General features: G+C 43.5%; 1 protein-coding gene across 1 annotated transcript in view; it reads right to left on the minus strand.

Moving 5' to 3' along the window:
• The window catches only part of INTS7 (integrator complex subunit 7), a 54,792-nt gene that overhangs the window by 36,791 nt on the left and 3,761 nt on the right, over nucleotides 1-14,240 (minus strand). The window lies entirely within an intron of this gene.

The following is a 14,240-nucleotide window of genomic DNA, read 5'->3' on the forward strand; positions in this document are numbered from 1 at the left end:
CCGCGCCTTCCCGCTCACCCTTCCGGGCCCGGCCGTGCCCGGCCGCCTCGCCGCTCCTGGCCCCCGAGCCTGTGGCGTCTGGTGCGCTCACTGTCCGTCTGTCCCATTGTAGGTCCGTCCTCAGCGCTTCCCCTGCAGCATCTCTTGGAGAACTACCAGTGCAGACAAGAAGATGACCACCTGTCTTACGGAGAAACGGGAATGCCGGTCCCTCCTTTCGGCTGCACCTTTTCTACAGGTAAAGTCACCTTCTGAAAGCCCTTTTGGGGGGCAGGGTATGGGCTCTGCTGTCAGCAGAGTTCCTTGTTTTAAAGTGAGCTGATAACAGTGCACTTGCTCCTGCACGTGATAAACATTGGCTTGTGGTGCTCCTAGATATACTGTTGGAAAGTATTCCCTCATAGAAGCAACTGCAAAGCATTTATTTTAATGTGTCTTTGTTTCGTCTGTGTCTGTTTCAAGGTATGTCCTCTTGGTGACAGCGTGAGGCTACATAGATGAAAGACTGGGCTTTGTTCAAAATACAGGAAAACTATAACAGGGTGGAGAACATTAGGTGGAAATCAGAGGTGGATGGATGTCACCAGGCAGTTAAACACAGCGTTTCCCCGTGATGGGGGTAGGAGTAAGCAGTGAAGCTCCCGGATCTTCAGGGCAAAACTCTTTCATTCATTGTACTCTAGTTTTGGCATGAGATTTTACTTTTCTCCAAGGTGGCTTCCTGCTTTTCCAACTTAGGTCGTGGAAAATGCTGGAAGCTGTAGATGATATTTACTATAGATAGAGAAAACGGTAACTAGAGAACTATTATAGCTGGTCAGAGAGGCTCAAAAGTTGCTCCTGGAGCCATTTGATTGCTCATGTATGGTCGTTCCTGAGTGGAACATCCAGAAAAAATGCTTGCCAGTATTTCTGTATTTTAACATTTAGGTTGCCGTGTAAATGCTGTTTATTCCACAGCCATATATTTGCTGCATTCCCTATTTAAAGCATCTGTGGCCTTTCACAAAGAGCATGGGCATGATTATGTATTAGCTACATAATATAATACATTTCAATTTATTTCAGCCCCAAATTTGGAGCACGTACTCGCAGTTGCAAATGAAGAAGGGTTTGTTAGACTGTATGATACTGAAGCACAGACCACCAGCAAGCTCGTTTTTAAAGGTAAATGTTGTATAGAAGGTGATCTTCATTTGATGTGACAAGTATGGGATTCGCTGGAATCAAAGAGAGCTTTTTGCAAGTTCTTAAAACATAAATTACAATTTCAGTACTTAAATCCTTCCATATACTTAGCTGAGTCTTCTTTACAAAGCAGCACCACGCATGTGCTCTTCAAACAGCAGTAGTAGATGAATTGTTCTGTGTTGGTTTTCATCCTAAGGCAAACTGTTGACAAGATTTCTGATTTCAGTGTCTGATGTCGTTTAGTCTTCTGCAAAATATCATTCTGCGATGCACTGAACTAATCTTGGCTTTTGTTTTCTTGTTAGAATGGCGGGCTCACTCAAATGCTGTATTTGACCTTGCCTGGGTGCCAGGGGAACACAGGATTGTAAGCAGTCTTTTGCCATCTAACTTTATTTTTAATGATTTCGCAACTGTGTACAGAAAATGACTAAAACTTTTTATTTTTCCCTCTGAAGGTCACTGCTTCAGGAGACCAGACAGCCAAGGTGTGGGATGTGAGAGCTGGCGAGCTTCTTGGCATATGCAAAGGTCACCAGTGTAGCCTCAAGTCAGTTGCTTTTTCTAGATTTGAGAAAGGTAAATGTTGATATTCCCTGTTGTCTGTTTTTTTCCTTCTTCTTTCCCCTTGGCGATGTACTTTAAGGGCTCAAAAAGGGCTTTGGAAACTGACAGGTAGAAATAGCACAGGCTGACTGAGCAGTGACCCAGCCAGTAAAGCAAAACTGCCTTTGTTGGAACTTGATGGTGTCCTGATCCTAAAATCTGCACATTTCTGATCTGGGGCAAAGATAAGATAGGGTATCTACTTCCATACCTAAGTGTGTGAATATGCTTTTCATGGGCTGGTTTCTCTAGTGGGAGTGAGAAAAGAATAGCAGGAGTAAGGAAGCTAGTCAAAAAGCATGGCAAAACAATAGCCTGAGTTTTGTATTTCCAGGACTGGTATCCCAAGTGTTGGGACAGAAGGGCCAGAGGTACATAGATGTCATTGTACTGCATTCAGTTAATTAAATTAATGCTTTTGGAAACTAATAACACTCTTTTTCTCTCAGCTGTCTTCTGTACTGGAGGCAGAGATGGAAACATCATGGTTTGGGATACCAGGTGCAACAAGAAAGGTAAATAAACTTTCAGATATGTACCAAAAAAGCTTGGTGTCTCACATGAAAGTCCCGCTCAGATGGACTTGTTGGACTGACACTTTTGATTACAATATAGGCAGCAGAGGAGTCTCAGATAACTGTACTGCTTTAGTACTGTGAAAGGATGGAATGGGTATCTCTGCTATGCATAATACATTTTTCCACTTTACAGCAGTCCCAGATTTGCATCATGATACACAGGCTGGTTTGATAATTCCCTGTGTGTTGGCAAGGAGATGAGGGGGTACAGAGTGCATCCCTGTTAGGGCAGCACAAAAGCAGATGAGATGGGAGAGATTGCTTAGGTCAGAGCCATCCAGAGGGGTGAAGAAAAGCTGGGAAGGTTCCTGCCAGAGTAGGAAGGAAGGCAGAAAGTGTAGAAAAAAAGGAGCTTGTGAGTGCTGGCAGCAATGAATATATTGTGGGAACACCTGCTATAAATACGGTGTGAGCTCATTCTGCTCCTCTTTCTATTTTCTGGAGCTTTTCCTTCTCCAGCCCCTTCCCCTTATGCCTTTTCCCAGTTCCCTGCCCTACCACATCAGTTTCTTTGCCTGAACATGTCTTGCTCTTCCATCTGTCCCAGATTTCCTGGCTTTTCCAAACAGGCAAGTGGAGGAAAAGAGTGACTCCACATAACTGAACTGGAAGGTGTAGGAAAAAAAAAAGTAGAAAAGTGCATCAATCTAGTAAAGGAGCACATTTCATAAAATAACAGACAAAAGGCTAGACAGAAAATTATAAAATAGAGTGGAAAAGCACTGGAAACCTTCCAGTGAGCACAGTTCTGCTTGGGATGAGATGGGTTGAATGCTCCGGAGCAAGATGTAAGATGTGAAAAACAGACCAAGGGGTGATGATTGCCAAAAGTAGCCTGCCTAGATCAGTTTTGCCTTTGTTGTCCATGCTGCACTGATCTCTGTAATTTTTTGCACCATGTTCTTTTCACTGGTTTTGTATTTAAGTAACAATTTTTTCTTTTCAGAATACAGTAATGACTTTAAAGGTTAGCCTCAGCCACCTTTTAGGACCAATTCCAAGCTGATGTCTGTTTTATTAAAGTGATAAAAAATTGCGTGTAAACTACTAACTGAGATGTCTTTGATTTCTTTCAGATGGCTTCTACAGACAGGTGAATCAAATCAGTGGAGCACACAACGTGGCTGACAAGCAGACTCCTTCCAAACAGAAGAAGAAGAGGCAGAACCTGAGAGGACTTGCTCCCTTGGTGGTAGGTATCTGGGGAACAAACAAAATGTGTCTTCTGAGGACAGTGTTGTTCACAGAATTCTTCCTAATTAAATATAGTGAGAAATATGTGGCTTGTATGTGGTAAATGCTTCCATTTATCTTTGCAGAGATAGGTTTTTTTGTCATGGTCATTTGCTGTGGCTAATTTTAGACATTGTTTAATTGCCTAACAACCCATGCATCATAAAAGCCAACTTTGGGCAAGTGCTATGTGAAAATACATCTTGTTTTTTGTTTTTTTTTTTTTTTTCCAGAGAGGAAAGGAGTGGCCAGCATTCCATTTTTGAGGGGGGAGATATGAAGGGTTGTAATTTTTTTTTCCTGTCTTTTTTTACCCCCCCTAATTTGACCAAACAAATTACTGCCTTACTGGAGTAAGACTTGATCATTTTTAATATATTAAACCTTGTGATGAATGCAGCTCTCTTATCTGTGACTTGAAAGGTGTAATCTCAAACTGCTGCCCAAACACTTATCTCTCAGTGGCAATTTCACTGGTGGGAGTGTTCAAAGGATTGTTGTGTCCTAAGTGACATCTGGTGTTTCTAGGTTCTCCTGCCCGGCTAGAAGGAGGTTTTCCCTGCATTCACATGGCCTTGAACTAAGCAGCAAGATCTTGCTGACCTTAAAAGAAAATAAAGTGCTTTTTTCTTTTCTTTTTAAGGATTTCCAGCAGAGTGTAACTGTGGTGCTGCTTCAGGACGAGCATACTCTGATCTCTGCAGGAGCTGTTGATGGGTAAGGAGGGAGGATGCCTGCTTTTCTGCCTATTCTATGTGCTCAGTGGTGTAAAAAGATACAGACATTTTTTCTCTAAGATCAATCAGTGGCCAACAAGGCTAGAGTTACTGCTAGGTGGAATCAACAGCTATGCTGTCAGCTTGCATTGGCTTTAGTTCCTTGCTGGAGATTGCAGCACTGGACAAATTGTGCATATGTGGTAAACGCTCATTTTACTGTCTTAGCTATGGGGCAGAATGAGAGCAATTCTTATCTCTCTCTCTGTTCTTGTGGACCTATGAGACCACACACAGACAGACTATTGTTAGACAGCCTTTTTGGATGTGGGTGGGTGGTCAGGGCCTGGATATGTGTAGGTGTGCTTGAGAAAACGTTGCTTTGAGTTACAAAAGATTCATTCTCTTAGGTGCCAGATCTCTTGCAGCATCTTGGAGCTCAAGCAAACTGTCTTATTGATTAGCATGGAAACCCTCTTGGACTCGATTCTTTAGCAGCTTCCATGTGGTCAGAGCCTTTCTGAGGCAGATAAGATTGACTCTCCTGCCTATGGTTCATGACAGAGACTTGCTCCCAAAGAGCAAGGGAAAAACTGGAAGACTTGATTTTTAAAACTGCAGACTAAAACTACTTGTCCTAAGTATAAAGGCATCCTTGTATTTCCTTTTACTAGTTGAAGGAAGTTGGCTTGTAGGCTCTTGTTCTGTCTTGTGTTAGTTACAGAAGGCAGTGCTGCCTCCTCACTCACGGCCAGCAGAGGAATTGTTCTGCTTTCAACATCGCTCTGCTCTGCTTCTCAGTTGTTGTCTCCTTAGCACTGAACACTCCTCAGTCATGAGCAACCTGACTTCCTGTGCTCCTAAAAGGCTTTTATCAGCATGGCAAGGGAAATTTGGAAGCTGAACACACTCGTGCTTTTCTATTGCAGTGTGATCAAAGTGTGGGACTTGCGCAGGAACTACGCCGCCTTCCGTCAGGACCCGCTGCCCATCAGGTCTTTCTGCTACCCTGGAACCAGCACTCGCAAGCTTGGTAGGGCACTGGACATGAATTTGTTAGAGTGCAGAGTGAATTTAAGAAGTACTGCAAGTGACATTTCTTATCCTTATAGCCAATTGTTGATCACACTGGAAAACTCTGCAGGGTATTTTGATAGCCAATACCAAATTTTCAAGTTGAAGAGCAAACATCCCCAACTTTTGTATCACTGCACCAATGACGAAAACTAGCTAAAGTTTCAGCAGTCCATTTTCTTAAACAGAGATGAGGAACAGTAGAGCTCTTGATGAGGAATTTAGCTAGTCATTTTGATACATGAGTAAAATTCAGATTGAACTTCCTTTGCATTATAGCTTGCAAAGACAACAGACTGGACGGGGGTTTTGTATTTTCGCCTCTTGAAGCTGTTATCAAAAACAGTACCACACTTGTTCGTGTTTCTCTGTCTTCTTTGTGCATTTAATGCCTTACAATGCTCTGATACAACACAGTAATTCCTGATGACTTGTCTAATCAATGTGGTAATGGTCAGCATCAGTCCCAGGAACACGAGGGAAATCCTTGAGCAGGCATTTGTGAAATAATTTGCCTGCAGGGAAAGATTTTTCTTGAATCTGAATCACTAGAAAATCAGAGGATGGTTTATTCTACAAAAGCATGGGGGTTTCTCTTTATTTTTGACCTCCACTTCTACTATTGGTTGTTCCTGTTATCTGTTTGAAACGATCAAATAAATCACTTGCCTGCTCTGAAGGTGCAATTCCTTTCTAAATACCACCCTGAATCCTCATGAGAAAATGTGGGTGTTATTCTAGAAACATTTCTTATTCAGCAAGTGCTCTGTCAAACATAGAAACTTTACCATGAAAATCTCACAGATGTTACAGACCCTTTCCAAATTTCCTTCTCTGGGCATTTCTTTGAGAATGTCTCTTTTCCAATTTTTTTTTCCTTATGAAGAACTTCTCTCTTTGTCTGTAGGATATTCTAGCCTGGTTTTGGATTCCACTGGTGCTAATCTCTTTGCTAACTGCACTGATGATAGTATCTACATGTTCAATATGACAAGTTTAAGGACCACTCCAGGTAAGCATGATATCTGTGGAACTAGCTCCAAAAAACCAGATGTTACAGAGTGTAGAAAGGCAAGTTTGTCCCTCTGACATAGAGAGACAGGGACCAAGTTCTACACTTAAGAGGAGGCCTATTCAATGCTCTTATCTCTAAAGCTATGCAGGAGAGATCCATATTTTTTGTTAAGCCATCTACATGAAATTGATAGCACAAAAACTTTTATGAGTGCAGGTACTGGTTCACCCAGACAGACTGATGGTAGTTTGCACATTAGCTCTCGTTATCCAGTGAGGAATGGCTGCTATCCAGCCTGAAGCCAGTTTGAATCTTTTCCTTACTGGCAGTCACTGATTTGTCAGACTTCTAGCTATGAATCCATTAAAAGTGATCACCTGATTACTTCAGATATTTTAAGGTGTCTTTTAAATTTAACTTCTACCACAGTTTCTGGGAGAAAGGATCCCCAGCATATTGAGAAGTTTCAGCCTTTCGGATTCCTTCAACTCTGCGTCTGTGACCTTTACATGCAAAAGATGGCCCAGAGCCTTTGGTGCACGAAGCTGCTTTGTCATAGGCCAGTGGCCACTTCCCAGAAAGTGGCAAAACTTGTTAGATGCATTCCAGCCAGACACATAATTTATTTTCCATTGCCTTTTCTCAGTGTCTCAGTTAACTGAAGTTAAATGAACAATGTGTCCTACTGTCTGCTCTTCAGGAAGGCAGTCTGGTGGGTGGGAATGCTTCCAGAGTGGAAGAGTGCTGCAAGTAGTAAATATTAATAGCTTGGTTGTTGAGGCTAACCCCGTGTGTCACTGCCGGCTGCTCTGTGGGAGTGGGCTGCCCGGCCTGTCCTCTCATAGGAGCAGGCTCTCGCCAGCGCAGCCCTCGGCCTCCTCATGGAGCTCTTGCCTCACGTGTGCAGCCGAGGCGAGCAGTCTCCATGGCTCCAGCTGCGTGGAACTCGTGTGCTGCGGCTCCTCGGAGCGCTCCCGCAGAGGGCAGCGCCCGCCCGCCCTTGTGCCGCTCTCACTGCGCCCTCACCGCGGCTGCAGCCGCTCTTATCCAGTGCTGAGGCAGCTTTAGTTCGTCAGGAAATCCTCCTGGAACAGCACTGGCTGCCTGGTTTGGGAAGGGATTCACTGTCTGGTGGCCACTGCACTGGGAGAGCTGTGGGCAAAAAAATTCAAAGGGTGTTTTGGGGTCTCACAACTCTTCAAAAGCCACTGAAGGCAGCCACGTGTCCTGTGGGCTGTGGATTGTTTCCTTTTCGAGAGCCATTATTAAAACAGGGCTGGAGGAGAGGGTGCCAGCCCAGCCTGGGGCTACACTGGGTAACTTGTCCTTTGTGCCCCACGAGAGGACAGGACATGGTGCAGCCAAGCCCTCCAGATCCACACTCTGCTCTCATGCCAGCTGAAGGCCCTTGTGGTTAGTGGGAATGTCAGCCATTTGGGGTGATGGTTTCAAGGCTTTAGCAAACACTACCGAGGCTTTAAATACAGGAGAGCATGACTGACAAAATGCAAGTTTTGTTGATGAAATAAAGCTGCTGGCAGCTGGAACAAGGAGCAGCCAGTGCCTTTGTTGCCACCTGGGTGGAAGAAGGCCCTTGCTGTGGGACTGCCCTTGTTGATGTAGTGGCACTGGTGGTGGCACTGAGGGAGGAAGAGACAAGGAACCTGAACCAGAGTAGGGGGGCAGCCCAGGTGATGGCTGAGCCTGCCTGTGTTGTGGGTCAAGCTAGAGCTTTAATGAAAGTGCCGTTGCTTTCTTTGGGAAGCCTGAAGGGCTCCAGCTGAATAATAAAAACTTCCTGCTGCCAGAGCCCCAGAGCAAGGGAGCAGTGCAACCACTTTCTCCAAAGGATATGTGGCTAGGCAGGAAAAGCCTGTAAGATCAGCCCTCCTTGCACAACTGACTGCAGGGCTGTGCATTGAGTGGGGCTTTTATTTATCTTTTTATTTTGTTTTCTCTTCACAGTGGCTGTTTTCAGCGGACACCAGAATTCAACCTTTTACATTAAATCCAGCACCAGCCCAGATGACCAGTTCCTGGTCAGTGGCTCGAGTGACTGCAATGCATACATCTGGAAGGTGAGGCAATGGGGGGAGACCCAAGCATGCAGCTTGGAGCTGCTTTTGCCTTTCATGTTCACATAGAACCCTCCTTGCTTCCCAGTCCTGCCCCAAGCAGCATGGGGTTACCTCCTGGCATGTTGTGCCTAGAGCGTGTATGTTGCTGTCAAGGCTTTATGTAATTGTTTAATGTAAAACAGAGCTAACCTCCTGCCATTGGTACGTCTCTCATCGCTGCTGCTTGTTGCAAGTGCTGTTCTTAATCTGGTTTTAATGGGCATTAAAATCCTCTTTCAGTCCTGTTGATTCAGGCAGCTATGACAAGTAGGCAGTTCTTAGTTCATATTTAGCAGTGGAGCACATTAGCAGAAACCTGAAAGTTTAATTGTTTTAAAGGGCCCTCTTCCCCTCCACCTCTCCCTTTTCCAGCTCCTGCCTCAGCCATAGCTTTTTCTCATGCCTAATTTACAGTAGTTAAAGCCTTTGTATTACAGCAAGGGCTCAGGCAGAGCCTTCAGCAAAATTCCAAAGCACTGTCTGACAGCTGAGAGGCTTCGTCACTTAACATTTTGCAGTGATGTGTAGGAATTGCAAATGTCACCAAGGTAATAGCAGGCACCTCAGAATAAGGCATGCTTTGAGGTCTGTTCTCTGTGTTCCCCAAATGGGAACAGAGTAGAGTTACTGAAGTAGAATAGACAGAAACCACAGGTGACTGCCTTTTTCAGGTTTGGGATAATTTTTAGGGAATGTTGACTTGTGTATCCATTTCACAACGAATTTGAAAGTAAAATGCAGACCTCTCAGAGGAGAGGGTCAGCCTGCTGAGGTTGTGGTTTGAGCATGTAGCCTCTTTAATTTGGAGAACACTTGTAAGCAGCTGGGTTGCTCACTCAGTAGAGGCAGGAGTGTGGTAGCGTGACTACTGTGCCAAGTGGTGTAATTTTAACCTTCCTTGTGTTCCATGCAAGTTCAGCAAAAATGGCTGTGTGAACTTGAGTTGCACACTCTGCGTTCATGTTTTTTGATACTTTCTTGGAACACAGGCTGGGACTCAGTTGAGAGTATTCGAGGATGTCATTATATCTCAAAATTTAAGCATTTAGGTACATTTAAAATGTATTAATGTACAGAAGGCTTGTGTTGCTATCGCATATGAGTGACAGATCATATTGCATATTTATAAAATAAATCATCAGACAATTACTTTTATTTTAATCCTATGGTCATATTAGAAAGTGGGACTTCCAATGAATTTGTCTCTTCCAAGATCTGTCATATTCAGAGGCTTCTTAGTTTAAATGTTGGCAGATTTGACTCTGAAACATATATATCTTTTCATGGCATGAAGACTTACTATACTGTGAAAAAAAAAGTGGTTAGATGTTGCGTGAGCAGTTAACAGGTAACATTCTAAAGACCTTAATGAAGAGCTCTTTCTGTAGCTAGAGAGGAATGAAAGGCAGAGGAAGACCTTTTCCATTTAGATGATTTCTTTGAGAAACTTTAGCATCAGTGCTAAGTTTGTGTTTGGGTGAGGAACACTGTGGATAGAAATTATTGCTGACAAGGATGCTGTTTGAGTCTGTTTTCATATGTAAGTCGCTTCCAGGCAATGAACGCTTCCTTTATTGTGTTGGGTTTGGTTTTTTTTTTTTAAATTAGAAGTTTATTAATTAATGAAATCTCACTCTTGAACAACTGTTAAGATTATAAAAACTGAAGGGCAGAGAGGTTTTTCTCCACGAAGATGGCACCTGGGGTGCCTTCCTGGTAAAAAAAAGTACTGTTTGTAGACATGTACTTCCATTGTTCTTTCAATCCTTTGATGTGGATCACTCCCAGGAAACCGTATCAAGTTATGCTTTGGTCTGTCCCAGCCCTGGAATGTACGTGCTTCTGTGCCATAGGGTGCACAAAACCATGGACACCATTCTATGCTGCCTCTTGAAGATGGATGTAACAGCTGTGAGGAGAGCAACTAAAAAAAGTCTCATTTCCTAGGTTTCTCTTTTTAACCTTTCCACAATAGGCCTCACTTCCCCAACAATATCCTGCCAATTCAGGCACAAAAAGCAGCCTGTGCCGTGGCTGATCCTGACTTAACATGCACAGACTGGCTGACAGTCTTTTGCCAAACACAGTGGACACAGCCATAACTCTGCACTCTTCTTCCCTTCACAGTAATGTGAATTGGGTGTAGTTGATTTAATTTACACTGCTATAGTGTAAAACCACCGTGTCCTAGAAAGAGTAATTCCCTTCTGCTGCTTTCCTTCCAGCAATCAGTGGCTACTGGACCACTGTTGTGTCTGTTATGAGTGTATAATAGCAAGACTGCTGTTAATTGTAAGTCAAGGTGTTCTCTGCACCAAGATCTGTTGTTTATTCCCTAAATAGGGATTTAGTTTCCATGGCATTGCATGTTTTGGCAGTGAAGGGAATGCTCTGACCAAAGCATTTAGTGGATATTTAGTCAAGTGCTTGCCTCTATCATGCCATGGGAAAAAAAAAGCGTCCTGTTAAGATGAACCTGTTTGTATCAGAACAACTTAAGTTCTGAAGCTGGATATTCAGCTGCAGTTTTGCAGACTGTTGTAGATGATGTTCCACAAGAGAAAAATATGTGTAAATCAGAAGCCTTTCTTCCATCTTTGAAACCTATATGTAATGTCTACTCCTTTTCCCACATAGTAAAGGATCTGTTCATTCCTTTAGTCATTTATGCAAATCCCCTTGATAATGTCACATCAATGATGGTGACTCACAGCTCCAGAAAGGATTGCCTGCTGAAAGCAAGCAAAGCTTGGACAGAATCTGTGTGTGTGTGTTTTCTTCTTTGGGCCACTTAATTCTGGCTTCAGCTCTGTCTGTCACTTACAAGAGCTGGAGTCGAAGATAAGTAGCAATACTGTAGAACAGGAGAAAGATGTTTATGAAGAGTGTGAGAGAAATGGAGATCAGTTGAATGAATGTGGGTGATTTAGAGAGCTTTTTTATGGACTCTTAAGAGGGTGTCTGGTCCAACTGATTGGTTGGAGGAGGAACAGGCACTTGGCAGTTGCACAAATGCCAGTCCTGAAGCCAGTGAAGGTTCATCTATGGGATTTTGTTGGCAATGGTTTTGGTTTTTTAATAAAACCATTGACCTTTGATTGGGACATTGGTAAAATGGCAGCAGAAACTATTTGCCTAACCTGATGCAAAATATGACCCTCCCAACATTTAAGCATCCTACCTGGAACAGGTAGAGGTACTTTAAATGCTTGTGTCATGTTTTGGGCTGACAACTCAGGAGTCAGAATTCCTGTGTGTAGCAGGAATTGAACAAGTTTCCACGAACTTCTGCTTAGGGCTTCCTCAGTTGTTGCCTCATGATGACAGGCTGAGAGCATTTGATTTATGCATTTCATACAAGAAAGATGGGAAGTATGCTTCCCAGGTGGGCTATGGGGTCTTTTCTTAGAGATGTATATTAGCCTGTGTGCCTTCTGACTGTTTGCTTGTTTTTCTGTGGAATTTTTAAGGTTTCTGAGCCCAGCCTTCCTCCACGGATACTCCTTGGTCACTCTCAAGAAGTTACCTCCATTGCTTGGTGTCCTTCAGACTTCACTAAGGTTTGTTTTCTGTCTTTACTGTGAAACAATAGATGTGATGTGACAACATTTGCTTTTCAAAATGGCAGCAGCATTTGTTGTTTTGGGAGGAAAGTTTTAGCCAATTACTTCTAAAAATGTTCATTTAGGGGACAGTAATCCGACTGTGTCGTATGAGCACAATGTATCAGAACCTTTTTATTACTTTCAGATGATTTAGGCTGAGAAGTCCTAAGAAATTGCAAATCAGCAAAGACTTCTCCTGATAAGATCGTGATACTACCTATAAGAGACAAAAAAGTGAAATAATTTAATCAGGGATTTCATAAACCAAAGGCTTGTTTTGTTGTTCCATACTCACATCTTCCTTTCCCCTGACCATTGATACACCTGCTAGTCTTGTACAGAGTGGCAAGAAGTTTTGAACGCCTTTTAAAAACCATATGGACCCTTTTCAAAAAACATTGTGACCTCTTTTCAAAATCTGAGCTGTTTTTACGACAAAAAGAGCCTCCAGTGATATTGGGTCAGTAATTATGCACCAGGTATCACTATAAGGAAAACAACTGAAGTAGGAAGTTTGTTCAAATGTTTGGCCTAGCTCAAAACTAGAAATAACCCTGAAAAATCCTGAACAATGTCCTAAGAGTTTCTTCCACCCCACAATATTAAAGAGGTCAGCTGCTTTTCCTGGCTTGCAAGGCAGCACCAGGGCTTCAGAAAAGCATTACAGTGTAGGAGGTTGGAAGTCCTGCAGGCAAACATGAGGAATTGTTCTAGTTTCATAAGAGGCACAATATGAGAACTGGCATTTCAGATGAAACCTCTGATCTAGAGGTAGTCCAGCATCCTGATCGTGATGTGTTGGAAATGCAGACCAATTCAGCCTTTCAAACTGTTACTGACACAGGGAAGAAATAGTCAGCCATTGTTCAGATGCCAAAAATGGAAAATGTGGTGCTAAGACATGTCAGGAAGCTGCTTGGTGTGATTTGAGAGGCAAGGTTGCTTTCTGTAGGGACAACATTGGTGTGAAAAAGGTCAGAGTAGAGACACTTTCCCATTCAGATTGCTGTGAACTTTCACCCCAGCATTTCCTTTTTCTTTCTACTGATTCCCTGTTGAGTCACCAGTTAATCTGCCTGAACAGAGCCATAAAATGTGGGCTAGATGGGTGGTGCTCCTTCGGTTGGTATTCCAGAGATCCTTTTGGAGCACGTGATGCTGTGGCAGGGCTCTAGACCAGTGTTCCTGGCAGAGCTGGGTTCTCTGCCAGATACTGCTGACATCTGACTCTGAAGAGATAGCACAGCTCATGCAACAGCCTTCCAATGTCACCTTCTCGGTGTGTTGCAAATGTTTGTCCCCAAGCAGAAGATGTCCTCAGCAGCAGAGGCAGATCAAGATGCAGGTGCAAAAAGGAGCATGGCTGCTTTTGTCTACCAAGGGATTGAAATCTCAAAATGTGCCATGACCCTTGCTGAGCAGACTAGTGTCTCTTAACACAGCCATGTGACACAAATGGTTGGTGGTGACTGAGATTTCTATAGCAGAAAGACATGGATGCAGCAGCCTTGCCTGCTTTAAAGCAAATACTGCTGCCTGGTACAGTAATGAAACAGAGTTGGGTTCCTTTCATTGTTTAGTGGTCAGTCTTGTACCCCTTCAGCCAAGCTTCACCATCATTCATATTGGCATGCTGTGTTGGGTGTAGCTGCTCCAGTTCACTCACCCAGTGATCCGTAGGATGTGCCCTGGTTACTCTAACACACAAATTTATACTTAGATTGCCACGTGCTCTGATGACAACACTGTGAGGATTTGGCGCTTACGACGTTGTCCTGAGGAGGAGAAATCAGTACCCAGAAAAGCCAACTTGGTGGGCTGGGTCACTCAGAAGAAACCAGAAGAACATGGAGCAGGTGAGGCCCCTCAGCTATTTTGCTCTGCAACATGGCTGCTGAATTTTGTCTTTTCTCTGTACCGGCGAAAGCCTTTGGCTTGTCTTATTAACCTTCTGGGGTTTTTCTCATATTGGGCAATAACTCATATAGCCAGACAAGCACTTCTACTTGTAAATACATCTGCCATCAACAGGACAGGCTGGCTGAAATAGCTTACAAGTATTGGCAAAGTCTGTATGGCCAGACTGCAAAGCAAATATTCACTGA

Source organism: Corvus brachyrhynchos, unplaced genomic scaffold (genome assembly GCF_000691975.1).
Source record: "Corvus brachyrhynchos isolate BGI_N302 unplaced genomic scaffold, ASM69197v1 scaffold101, whole genome shotgun sequence".
Lineage (NCBI taxonomy): Eukaryota > Metazoa > Chordata > Aves > Passeriformes > Corvidae > Corvus > Corvus brachyrhynchos.